Below are 14,320 nucleotides of genomic sequence, written 5' to 3' on the forward strand. Positions count from 1 at the left end.
TGAAGTCCAAGCAGACTGCATGCACAGCCTTTCCCTCATCCAGCAGTCGAGTCACTTTGTCATAGAAGGTGATCAGGTTAGTTTGGCAAGACCTGCCTTTCGTGAACCCGTGTTGACTGGGCCTGATCACCCGGTTTTCTTGCGTGTGCTTCATGATAGCACTCAAGATCACCTGTTCCATGACCTTCCCCGGCACTGAGGTCAGACTGACAGGCCCTGGATCTGTTGCAGTGTTGGCTGAGGAAGGATGAGTATTCTGCCGTTGAGAGCGTGGCTGCCTCTTAGTCCTGACAATCCTCTGATGGCCAGTCCAGTCTTCTGTGCAAAGCACAAAGCTGCTTAGCCAAATGATCCTGTGTGGGCGGTGCCCTAAGTGATAGTGACTTATACTTTGGGGCCATTGTGGAATTTTAAAGACTGCATGTTTTCATTTGAAGTCCACAGTTCTGCAAAACAAAGGTGAATCTTGAGGTCTGCTTTAGACTACTAGATGCCTTAGGCAAAGGAGCGTAAGTGCATGGTGCTGGTGATGCAGCTGTGGTGGATGTTGCTTGCTGCCTCTTGCCTCTCCTCTGCCACGGGCTGTATTGCAGGAGGTCTTGCATTGGCTCATGCCTAACTAAGCCTATGGGCAAGAAGGCTCTAGTAAACTTCAGTTACCTCCAACAGTTTGCTGTTACTGAAGAATTGCAGAATGCCACTTTTTCCTCTTGTAGATGCTGTCTCACATCAGTATTGTAGGACTACACTATTGTAGTATACAATTGTAGGACTATTGCTTGCTACCCTGGTTCTTTTGGCCAGGTAGGCCTCTAAGGGAACGTTGTCTTCCCTTCAGATTATGCAGTTTACTCTTTCTCTGCCCCTGTAAGCAGCCAAATAGCCAAAAACATTATCAGAGAGTGAATGTCAAAGATACAATGGTCATTTACGTAGCAGGAATGAATATGTAAATATCAGGTTGCATTCAGATGTCAAATAGGGAAATATGTTTCCCAAAGTGTGGTGTTCAGATAATACTTACATTTTCTAAAATTTAATTCAACAGAAAATTGTGAGACAAATCTTATGAATTCTGAAATGTTCAAATCTATTTCTCATACATAGCTAAGTGTTAGTTTTTATTCACTGCAATACTGAGTATTGGTATTATTAATACTGTAATAGTATTAGTACTGATAGACATTAATGCATGGATAAGAACATCAACATTCATCTAAACCTTGTAAAATACTATTCTCTCGTAATTAATGAAACTCTTTGTAGCAGTTTCGTGTTCATCACAAAGCTAACAAAAATATATGTTTTTGAATGCAGAAAAGTGAAGCAATGAAATTCCATGTATTTTCATTCTAACTGAGCTCTTAACTGCCTGTCTGTGTTTTTGAAAAACCCACCTGGTTAGGGAGTAACAGCGGGATAGTAGAAGTAAATTCTATCTGGCAATGCATGTAGCTGAATTCAGAGCTTTCTTTGCTCTGCAGCCAAAGCAACCTGTGGATATGCCTCCTCCTCATCGCCAAAACACCCATGAAGATCATAAGACTTCACATTTAACTTACAAACTCATCTTCCACTGTCTCCGATTCCTTGAAATGATCTTACCCCATCACAGAGAACCTTCAGCATCACAAATTACTAATTCTACAGGTTCGCTTTAGTTTATCTGTTCGGAAGCTGAGTACATAATTATAATGCATTATCAAAAAACCCAAAAAAACAAAAAACTGTCCTTTCCATGATGCTTGTAATAGAAACTGAACCTTATAAAACTAGGAAAAATCACGCCATGGAAGTTAACTGGATACAGAGGATAGTGAGGGGGTGGAAGGAACGTTGTCAATAAGTTCCTGAAATGGAAGTTAGTCCTAAGAGCAATGCTTTGTGCTCATCACATGAGTATGTTCTGGCAGAGGAGAAAAAAATTGGATTCAGAGACAATGGCAAGAGAATAGAAGAGGAAAGGAATAGTGTGGGTCTAAATCAGCATGGGATGAATAAAAACCCAGCTCATTTAATGTCTGACTCTCCAAACTCTGCCGATGACTTACAGAAAGAAACAGCCTAACTTTATTTACAATGCCAAAAAGGATAGATGCACCAATTTATGGGAAGAAATGAATGCATCCCTTTCTCCAGCTTCAGATCTTCAAAATTAGAAAGCTGGAGGGATTCACACCATCCCATTTGAGGAATATAATTTAACCAGCTACATTAAGCAGTCTCCTTAAGCCCCTCACTAGTCAGAGGAGACAGGTAATTTTCTGTGAGGGCAAGGGCAAAGTGTTTGAATTTGGTGCCCAGTTAACAAGAATCTTAGGAACTAGCTGTCTAGTTTGGCCACAGCTGCTGGGGTAATACTCCTGCTCTGAATTGAAATGCAACAGATTCTATATTACCTCGCACACCACCAGCCATTTTTGAAGCTGACATCATAGATCTTCACTACTGGGGTTAGAGAGTCTAACTAATGAGTCTGATATTTTGGCAAAACGATTTACTACTGTGGAAGTAGTGGGAATTGAAAAGGGAATCTGTTAGACATAATGACAAAAGACAACAATACTTCAGAAACTAACAAAAGGCAAAGGGTTTAGAGCTTTAAGGCACTCTAAACTATAGAAACTGTTGATCGTGGTAAGAAATACATGGGAAGACTGGAATGGATGCACAGATGTGAAGCACAGTCATACACTAAAAATGCATTAACTCCACTACAATTACGTCAGTAGAGCTTTCCCCTAGGGAGAAAAGCTCTACAAATTACTCCAGGACCAGAAAGCCAGGAGATGTGTGATCTGACAAATCCAGATCTAGAAGCAGTTTCCTGCAGAATTATCAAAAAGCAGTCTAGACTCCTAATGCATAGGACCATAAATTCTATCTTATAATAGATGCCTGCCTTTAAATTCAGGGAATTAAATTAAATAAAGCCCTAGCTTCCAATCTTAGCCCACTTCCCAGTGAATGAAACAGTAAATTAATATCAGCCTGCAACTCTGTTTCCAAGGGACAGATTTGGCCTTTGATTTGTGCCATGCTTGCAAAATCTGTAATAGAATACAATGAAATAGGCCCAGCAGAAGCTCAGAACTGATGTATTGGAAAGTGTAGAGTCTGAATTCTTGTTTTGTTTTGTTTTTAAGGGAGCTTTCATGGAATGAGATCTGTGCCAGCAAAATGTAATTATTTCAATGTATATGCCACATATCATAGTTACTTTTAATCCACTTCGAAAGAAGAATGGGTGATATATTTCCATTCTGCTTTCAAGTGATCAAAACCTTGTGGCTGTTTATTTGACCCATTTCGGGTCTGTATGTCCTGCAACTGCACAGGAGACAGTATGTATCTCCCCAAATGTAACAGGATAATGAATATACTCCCAGGAAAAACACTGAGCTGAAAAGGCAAAAAAAACCTTTAACTTTTAGGATTTGAGTTACAAAGAAGTATTTCATAACCATGGACATGTTTAATGTAAGAAGATAACTTCATGCACTGTGTACCTGCAGATGGGGAAAGAAGGGCACAAATTGATGCTACCTTCCTCACACAGAGTAAGATCAGCATGCATTGCTGTATGCAGGACCACAAGTAGGGGAGACCTTGTTCTTTTCTTTCTGGGCATGGACACTTGCATGAGGGGACCTCTCTCAGAAAGTACAGGATTCAGGAATATCTGTGCATAACCTGCACTAGGAGCCTGCATACACCCAGCAACAGGTCAGGCATAGACTAGCAAAGACCAGTTAGAGCAGCAGGCATTATTTATTCATATTTGAACAATATATTAAATACCACAGTTCACTTTTTTTTTTTTTTTTAATAGCAATGCTCATTTTCCCAGATACATTTGTGATCCACGAGTGCGGTCTTTACGGTTGCCTTTCATTCATACTGCTCAGAATTCTGTATAGGTACATCTTAGGCATTCATGGTAGATGCTTGTCTGCCCTGTTTTAAAGGACTGGCTTTAAGTCCACAGTCTCCCTAGGCAATCTGTTCCTGCATTGCTCAAAAAGATGTTAATGCTTTGTGGTTAGAAACTGCTGTGCATAATATTGTAAACCTGACGAATCCTGAAGGGTTTATGGGAGATGTCCTACAAGTTATACCTCTGTTTATTTAACAGCACAGTGGCTGCCTTTCTCATAACAGTCTGATACTGTTGACTGATCCTCTGTTAATCTCTCTCTCCTCCCAATCCTTTTCTGCTCCTAGTCTCTTGTTACCTATTATCTATTCAGGCACTGGATTATTCCAGTTTACATGCAGAGCTTCAGAATTCTCTGTGTTACAGCATCCTTTTGCATATATCGTCTAGGTCGCTGCTGATTCTAAATAGACTAAGATAAAATTCACGTCTATGAAATACTCTTTCTTTTGTGTGACCTTATTGCAATGACCTCTCTGCAACTACCTGAAAGGAGGGTGTAGAGAGGAGGGAGCTGGCCTCTTCTCCCAAGTGACAGGGGACAGGACAAGGGGGAATGGCCTCAAGCTCCGCCAGGGGAGGGTCGGGCTGGATATCAGGAAAAAAAAATTCACAGAAAGGGTCATCAGGCAGCACCAGCCTGCCCAGGGAGCAGGTTGAGGTCCATCCTTGGAGATGTTTAAAAGACGGGCAGATGAGGTGCTCAGGGACATGGTTTAGTGGCAGAGAGGAATGGTTGGACTCGATGATCCAAAGGGTCTTTTCCAACCTGGTGATTCTATGATTCCTGAAGACCACTAGGAAAAACATCTTATGGTTGGAGTTAATGATCTCAAAGGTCTTTTCCAACCCAATAAAATTCTACTCCAGGTTTTTATTCGTGATAAATCCATGTATGTTTTTAATCTTTTCTCTGTTTTCTTGTAGATGACCATGAATAGCTTGGTTATTTCCTTCAATATTTTTCTGAGAATTTAATTTTAGAAGAAAACCCATAATTCCACACATTTTTTTCCCCATCTTTTCAAGTTTCCACTCCATTCATTCACATAGAGTTATTTACAGAAAACTGCTAATGGATTGTAAGTTGTATCTGGCAGCTCTTTAGAATGACAAATGAAATTAAATGGTTTCCGATAGTTCGAAGATATTTAGGATGGCCTATACCCATTTAAAGCTGAGAATTTTTCTTTGTTGATATCATTAATTGTGATAACATGCAAAAGGTAGTAAATGTTTTAGTCTTATCAAACTCTCCCTGATAATACTGACACACTGCTGAGCAGCAGAACTGGCTTTTTCTTCCCTTGTCTTCCTCCTAGCATCAATGCCCTTATGGTTTCTTATTTTAGCTGATGGAGTTTGCTTTTTGCATGTTATTTCTTTCTGGACATTCTCCCATTTGCTCACATATTTATTCTTGTCCTTAAAACCTACAGAGGGAGTCATCAGATGTCATAACTTCTGTTCATTCCTGCAAGTGGCAATTGTGAATCTTAAAGCCCTGAGCTGTGTGAATATTTTGGTCTGTCAGTGAGGTTACAGGTGTGCCTGTCACCATCACAGCACATTAAGCTTGAACTTAATAACTTTGCTTTTGATCCTAATTTTAATATATGCCTTTTTCTGACAATCTCTGATCTTTGGCAGCTATGCTGTTGTTACCATGCTGTGGAATGGAAAGTCTTATTTCATTCTGGTTTAAGAGAGATCACCAGTTTTATATTTTAGACTGTTGAAAGTATAGGAAATACCACTGGAATCTGCAGCACATCTAGGATGATTTCATCACAAAAAACTTCTAAAATGCCTCTGTTACACTTCTTTAACACGATTCGAAGCACACACATGCCCCATACAGTATGACAAACCCTGTCTTAAGGTGACAGTGACATTTAGGCACCTGAATAATTCTGGGCATCTGGACCCTGAATATATTTTTCAAGTTGGTGGACACAGTACACTAAAATGTTGATACGATTTCCCTCTACTTTTTGCAGTAGTGTATGCACCAAATCTCACACTACTAGCAATGTTTTTGGCAAACTGTGCTATTAATGCAAATTAAATTAGGCTGCATGACATTAAGCCGCTTGGGATTTTTCCAGGGCATCAATTTAGCAACATGTGCTTTCAATCACTATATGTTCTGTTCCCTTGGAAACTGAAAAATGCAATACATTAAGTATAAGCCACAGCTTTTTTTGTGTGTGCGCAAAAATCAGAGTTAATTTTCTTTTTGACAATCAAGGGCTTACCTGCAATTTCAAATATTATTCTTGTATTTTTCTGAATGACAATGAGCAGCATCTGGAATCTGCAGACAATTCCCTGTCTGCCATTGTGGTCTTTCTTCACAGATTGCCACTCTTTGCTTGCCTCTGCCTTATTCCTGCTCCCCTGTACAGCCTTCTCTTACCCCTCTAAGCTGAAAAGTCTTGTCTACCTTTCTTTCTTCCAAAACCTTATGGGTATTCTCAGGAGAAAAATGTGTTTAGAGCTCAATCTCAAGCAAAACTAGGTCTTATCTAGCAGAGATCTGAGGTCTGTGGCCACACACCTGTGGCAAGCCTAGACTTATGTGAAAATAGGCAGTTAGATCCAGATGGAGTCCAGCTGTGTTAACATGGTCAGGCATCCAAGGTAGTAAGCCCTTGGCCAAGCACATTGGTTCAGGTGCAGCATTGGACCAACACTGCCAGATTGTGTTTGGACACAGGCTGCTCTTATGACAGCCTGTGCAGATGCTGCCAGTACTTCCAGTTTTGGGGCCAATGAGAGAAGGTTTGTCCACATTTGTCACTCTAGTGCTACTCCAGCATGTGAATTATGCAGAATTGAGTCACGCAAGCCCAAAACTGTGATCCTCAACCCATCCATTCAGATGTTAAGTCAACTTCGTTGGTGCCCCAGCTCATGAAGTTATCTGGTCAACCCCTGATCAGCTCTACAGCTCTCTTGAACAGCGTTCTTATCACAGAGCAGCATGGCATATGCTCTGTGATAGCCTACTGCCATATAGGAATAAAAAATGCTAGGAAATATGACAGATCAACTGATTAGTTAGCTCAATACCACAGGCTCAACTGATTAGCTGTTATTAGAATGTACAAAGGAAATTAAAATGAAACAGAGGCACTTTTTTCCCTCATAAAAGCTGAAAAGAACGGGAATGAGCAGAAGAAAGGAGAAAAGAGGCTATTATCAGCAAACAGCGGAAGCTGATGTCTGGGGCTGGGGCAAGGGGCTGGCAGCAGCAAAGAGACTCAGGACATAGCAACCTTGATGTGGTTGTGCACATCTCTGAGGTAAATATAAGGAAAACAAGGCTAATCAAAAAAGGGAAAAAATCCTGAAGCAAGAGAAGAGATTAAGGAGAAAGAATTGTGAAAGCATGTGATTTTCTAATTATTCTTGTTATTTTTATGCCTTATTTTATTGTCGTTCAGTTCTTCAAGCCTTCTGCAAGTCTTCAGTCAGATGTAAGACTTAAAGAGTTGCAAATAAATGGAATCTGTTCCCATTGTCCCTGCAGAACAAATCAAATCTACAAAACCATATAAACACAACCTTAATTTAGAGGGTTTTCAAGTGCCATGTTTTTTAAACTAATTTTGTTACAGGGAGATGGTAGGCTGGCACACAAACTCTGACTCCTGTATTGATAAAAACTAGTGCCTTGCAAATAATGAAAGCTCGCACATAGATCCATGCACACAGAGGGAAGGTACTGAGGATGTGAAGCAAGGATAACAAAAACAGCTGAGAGGAGAAGAAACGGAGGATTTTAACAGGCTGTTACAGAAAGCTTATATAATCTTATGCTTACTTCTAAATTAGGGGTGATTTGGTTGCGTCATGCAGTGTAACCTCCAAAAATGTTTTTATAATGCAGATGGCAAAGGCAAAACACACTTATGGGTACTTCCCCTGAGCATCTCTCTCTTTGTTTGGGGCCAGCTATTTTATTTTGAGAAATCTGTTAGATAATTTATAACCTTAAGTGTGTATTATCTTAGAAGATGTCTTTGGTTCACATTTGGTTTTAGGAGTTAAGAACACTGTAGCACTTTTAAGTCTCTCTGTAAATTTAATTTTAGGAACATATTCTTATTAATCAAAATCATCTGCTGGGCCTACAGACTGTTTTCTTTACAGAATTGCTTTTGGAAGCTTAACAGTGTAATTCCAGGGATGATTTTGGCCCCAGTGCTTTAGAATCTGGGCCTGCAGAGGGGCTTAATATAGCTCTTTGGGAGCAAGAACTTATACTGCCAATACATAGTCCTCTGCCAGAATTAGTCTCTGATTCTGTAAACTACCTCTATTATTTAAGCTTCCGCATAAATTTAAGCATGTGCACACTGACACGAAAATTAAATACTCGAATCCTATATGCATTAAGGTCCCCAGCAGACCATATTTGCTCATGACATAGAGGGCCAGAAAGACTATGAATATATGGACGAAGTATGGCAGGCAATGATGTGAGAGTAGGTTGCTGCTCAGAGAGCACACAGCAGTGTGCCATGTAGCTCCACCCTATACGGTGTCTTCCGTCCCCAGATGGAGAGCAGGCAATGAAAAGAGGGGACAGACAAAAGGAGGGATTCAGCTGGATAGGCAGAAGAGTCCTGTTAAGATGTTGTGGTAGGTAAGGAATGGGCTATTGCTGGTTGCAAAGACATTACTTTTCAGGGAGGAGGAGGTAAATACAAAGCCTTTTAGGCTACAAATCTTAGTGTACATGTTCTCCATTCCTTTGCCTCTCCTGCTGTAAGAAGGGTGTTCATGTACTGGTGATTGCTGGTGTTTTACACTATCTATTGACTTTGTGCTGAGAAGTGTTTAATGCTGTTAAAATGTCTTGGTCCAAGTATTAAGTCCAGACATGCTCACAGTGGCAAGGAAGACCATGCTTGCAGCCTCTAAATATGGCTCTACCTACTGTCCTCCCTGTGCTTGAATGGGAAAATGATGAGACACTGGGAAAGGAAAGTTGAGGGAAGTTGAGCTTTTCAAAATCATTGGTGGGACTGAACTTGTAAAGTTGTCCTGAAATCCCAGAAGAAGCGACCTCTTGGAGGAGGGACTGTAGATTCTGTTGGGGAGTAAAAAGCAAAACTAGAGTAAAACTGAAGTAATCACACAAAATTATAGGTCTTTAGGGTTAAAACCCTAAAACAAACTATTAATTTGAAATGGAGATATCTTAGTGTGGAAGAGCAAATATAAGAGTAATAAATTCTATAAATATTTTATTCTGTACACCATGATGTCAAATAAAAACAGAAAAATGAAGAACATTGTCTGGTTCCAACTGCTGACTCCATTTATTTTAGAATCAAACAAAAATATAATTTCTTGATATATAACAGACCATATGTGATAGCAGCAGGATTTTAAAACCAACTGTTTCTTCTGTAAGTAATGTGGGAGTGAAAAAAGCACATCAGGTTCGGTGCTTTCTTCTTCTTTGAGAAGAAAATGAGAAAATTGCAGAACGGAAAGTGCAGATTGCTGCACATAAAGAAAAGTACAGTGTAGGCATAAGGAAGAACATCAGAGATCACATTTCAGATGTCATTGTAGCAAAGGCACAAAAAATAAGGGAAAATAGACATACTGTCCAAAAGGAAATTCTGTTATGTTGAAAGTTATTCCTATTCTGGACTAGCATGAAAAGATGATTTATTTTTTTTATTTTTATTTTTTTTGTGAAAAACCAGTTTTTTTACAGGAAGTTTCTTCATATAGTTATGGAGAACTATATTAAAAATTTAAAAAAAAAGTGTTCTAAGTGACTCTAATGTCTCAAAATCCGGACAGAGAATGAAACTAGTTTTTTAGTCACTCTTCAGTTTTGGTAGCTGAAACATGTTTTATCTAAGTACTTGATACTAGTATTCCTTACCTACCATAACCTACCATCTTTTTCAGATACTTCGACAATGTCAGTTTTCTGAATGAAAATGCAGACTTTTCACTGCTTGTAGGTTTGGGCTGTACCTCAGCACTACAAGGGCAATTGCCCAGAGCAGCAGACTTGCAGACACTACACAATGGCCCCTCTTCTGGCTTTGAATAAATCACAGTCCCCAAACAAGCCAGCTGTCACTGGGGTGACTTGAGAGAGGGGCAGGGGCATGCAGAGGAGGTTTCTGCAGGGAAACCTGTCAGGGCATTCCCTCCAGAAAGCAAGAGCTGCCTTATTCCCATGGCAGGAAGAATAGCAAGTGCCTCATTCATACCACAGTAATGTTCAAGTTTGCCTGCACTGCTGAAACACCTTTCACCAGCTTTGTCCATCCCTAACGTTTTAGCTGAAGAAAAAGTACTATCGTGTAAGTTATCAGGGATGGATTCAACTTTGGTGTCTACCGTATGTGTCTGCTGTGGTGAATGGAAGTATAATTTCCCATTACAGATAATACCTGGAGAGATTATTCAGATGACTACATGTAGATATCTACTCAAAAGAGAGAAAATTGCCTTCCATACTCCACTGACTCAGATCATTAGACATCTACTGATCATGTGAGAAGCCGGGACAACTTACGTAACCTAAACACGTGCTCAGGCATAGATATCAATGAAATGATGATATTGATTTTACCCAACATGTACTTTAAATGACTATATAAAATACATTGTATGTGAACTTTAAAATTGCATGACGTAAAAATAGTAAATGTTTCTTTGGTTAGCTGTAGGCCTGCACATTGAACATCTTAGACCACAGTTCTAGATGCTCATTTAAAAACTTACTATTTCTTGAAAAAATCTCATGGAATGTCAACTTGTATCCTTCATCCTCATCTAAAACCTCATACAGCTATGTTCATGAACTGATCTTATATGGAGGCTTAAGAACAGACTTCTGAATGTCAGCAGAACATAATGACAGTTTGCTAATATTGTATTTATCTTTGAACCTTGTCCTAGTCACTAGCTTTTTGTTTTTCTTTACGTTATTCTGAATATACAGTTACCTGTTCACATTATGTCTGTATGCAATAAGGCTTGTTTAGGAAAGGATTTTCCTCTATGTTCTGATCTATAACAGATACAAATATATAATGATTTCTTTTTCTATAGAATTCTATGTATTTTAGATGAACAGGATTATTCACTTTTGCTTCAACAGTGGATTTTCCATCTATGGTGTAACATACTCCCTACATGGCTGTCATGTTCAAATAATGCTAAGAGTGGAAGAGCTGCCATATCTTCAGAACTTTTGGTGGAAATGCAATTGTAATTTTTGATTTTTTCATTCAGTGAACAAGTAGCAACATCTTGTTGCCTAGATTCAGATCTCCTATGAGCAACATCTGGTCTTCTTTAGCAGTCTATTGTAAAGGCCATTATTCAATCTTTTATATGTTAATGACTTTGAATGCCTTCATTTTTCTGAAACCACAAAGCTATACATTTTTGCCTGATGACACTGCCATTTGTACTATTGCTACTAATCGTGCCATGGCTACTAGTATAATACGATACAACAGTGTTGAAATGAATTATCAGAAATTAAGTGCATCTAAAACTGAGTGCACAGAAATTGTCTTCTTCCCAATCCAACTTCAGCATAGCAGCTTTCTCTGAGGGAAGCTCCAGACTGTTTTCTTTTTAACACATGACAATGTTGTATAAAGAATAAAAACTTATTGTTATGACATAATGACTATCTCATTAAATATGGTTGTGGTGCTGAGAATAGGACAGCTTTCACTGGACACAACAGGTCAGATTCATTCCAGGAGTAATCCTGTGGTTGACCAATGTCTGTCAAACACTTTGTCACAGGAGACTATAGAGTTCCTGTATTTTGAAAGTATCCCCGTTGTCATAGTTTTATGAACATATTTCAAATCTAATTTTGGAATATAAGAAATGTTTCCTTTGGTCATTTCACAATGTGTAACACTTAAATTGTGTGTTTGCAGGAAAATTATATATGATGGGCTAGGAGTTTATTGACATAGTGCCTGTTTTAAACTAAAGCCTGTGACCTATTTATGCAGGTTTATTGCTCTTTCTCCTGCAGTCTGTGCATTGTCTTCCATCCTGTGCATCATTCCAATTTGAGTAGCCTCCAGGGAATAGTGCACTCTACTACTTCGTGTTGTCATCTAGTGTGCTGACAGGATGAAGAAAAATGTTTGGCACAGCCTTTCATTGGTAACGTATACTGATAGACATGAGTGTGTCTCAGTCAAGCTGTTCAACATTTAAATGTGTAATTAAATATAGTAGTATCCATATTAAAGCTGTCAGTTTATGTTCTTTTTATAAGAATTATTTATCAACCTTTGTGCTTTTCCTCATCAGTCACTCTTTTGTTTTGAGTAATTCATACTGCAGCGAAAATGGGGCAGGGCAGTTGGCTCAAGAAATCTTTTTCCTTCTTCAAATATAAAATACAGTATTCTCATCAGTACATGAAAGGAGCCTTTTGCGTTTGGGTCTTACGTGCCCATACCTGATAATATGTGAACTCAACTCAAGGAGAGGATCACTGCAGGAATCAGTGGGAAAATGAGTGCTTACTAGATCCATGTTGAGTATACTTGGTTGAGTCTGTGTTTGGAGTATACACACTTGATTGGACCTCAGCTATGGTCTTTTCTGTTGTGGATATTGTGCAGTCATTTTTACATTTTTCTTTTTGGAGGACACCAATCAAATAAGATATGAGAAAATTCAAATGCAGGCAACGCTCCATTTTCTCTATTGTCTTATTAAACATGAAAATAGGTATTTCCCTTTCCGTTCCAAATGATGTAATGTATCCATGAGAGAGAAAGTAGCACTGAGAGAAATAAAAAAAAAAAAGGAAACGCTATCCTGGATCAGTGAAGATAAATATGGATGGCCTATCCAGGAGATGAATTGATTTAGGCTTCTATCTGTATCAGAGAGGATATTACAAACTTAAACCTGAACACAAGGTATGCCACTCTTGTGCAATAACAACAGATAGCAGAAACTGATGACTTCAGATTTCAGTACCATGTGGATCCACTAAGTCTTCTAACCCCAGCCCTGGCTCTAGTGAAGTTTCAGTGCTTACAGAGTAAGGGGATAGTGAGTAAGGTTAGCATAGGGGGTGGATATCTCCCTCCAGCATTTTTCTCAACTGGATCTATACACCTACTTCTTTTTCAGACACTTTGCGAAACACCTGTCACTGAATTAGGATAAAGATAATCCAACAAAAAAACATATTTGGACACTGGGGAAGCTAGTATTGATAGCAAACAGAAAAGATAATGTTCAATTGTTTGCCAATGTCACACAGTACCTCAGTAAAAGACATGGGAAGAGTATCTTGACTTCATAATCTCTCTGCTGGACTGAGCTGTAGCAGCATTATTGGATAACCCTAACCAAAATGTTTCTTTTTAGATTCCTGAATCCAAGCTATCATCAAATCCTAAAGCTGGTTCTCACCTGAGATTTAGCATTTTAAGACTATCTAAAAACAATACTACCTGAAATAAATGATACCACATAGATTTTTGACTGGATTACAAAGCAACAGAGCATAACATAACCTAAGGCTTCATCTCAGTGTGGTGGTGATAGAACCAGCAGTGCTTGTAAATCAGACTCAGGAAAAGCCATCTGGTTGCTGATAAGTTTTTGGTGGAAGGATAGTGACATCTAGTGGTTTTAATCTTCCTCCAGCCCTTAACATTATATCTCAAAGCATGTTGTCAGTAGTACGAGGACATGTTATTTTACATATTTAATCAATTTGCTTTTTGTGAATTTTATGTTGTACTAGGTTTTCACCAAACAGTGGCCTCTGAATTTTTCAAACATAACTGCACCATTTGTTGTTATCCTGATAAACAAGAGCTGTCATAAAGGAGTAATTCAGTAGTCTGCAAATGAAGCTGTATCATAAAATACTTTGCAATTATTGCAATAACAACTTAGATTTTTGTGTCTAACTTCATTCCTTGAGTTTAAGAGTTACTTGCATCAGAATGACATGTTGTACTCTGTTTCAGTAAGGAGTTAGCTCCAGGGACTAATCTAACCCTTCTGAAAAATAAAGTTAAGAAAGGATGAAACCAATCACTTTTTTAGGTGTTTTTCTCCCTCTGGCTTGGTAATTAGTATAGTCTACATTCCTAACTATGACAGCTGAAATTAGGTAAGACAAATCATACTAAAATGGCTTTGGTGCTCCACTCATTCACAGTCAACCATGTCTAACCTGTTCAGTAATCAAAAGAATTGCTAGAAACATCTTAAAGAGAAGTTTGCACAATGAAAGATAAAATACAGAGGTATGTAGAGAAACCAAATTAATACCTGTAACAGAAAACTAAATAGCACCAGGCCTTGTTTTTTATTGCTGGAGCTCAG

The sequence above is a fragment of the Cuculus canorus genome, chromosome Z, assembly GCF_017976375.1.
Source record: "Cuculus canorus isolate bCucCan1 chromosome Z, bCucCan1.pri, whole genome shotgun sequence".
Lineage (NCBI taxonomy): Eukaryota > Metazoa > Chordata > Aves > Cuculiformes > Cuculidae > Cuculus > Cuculus canorus.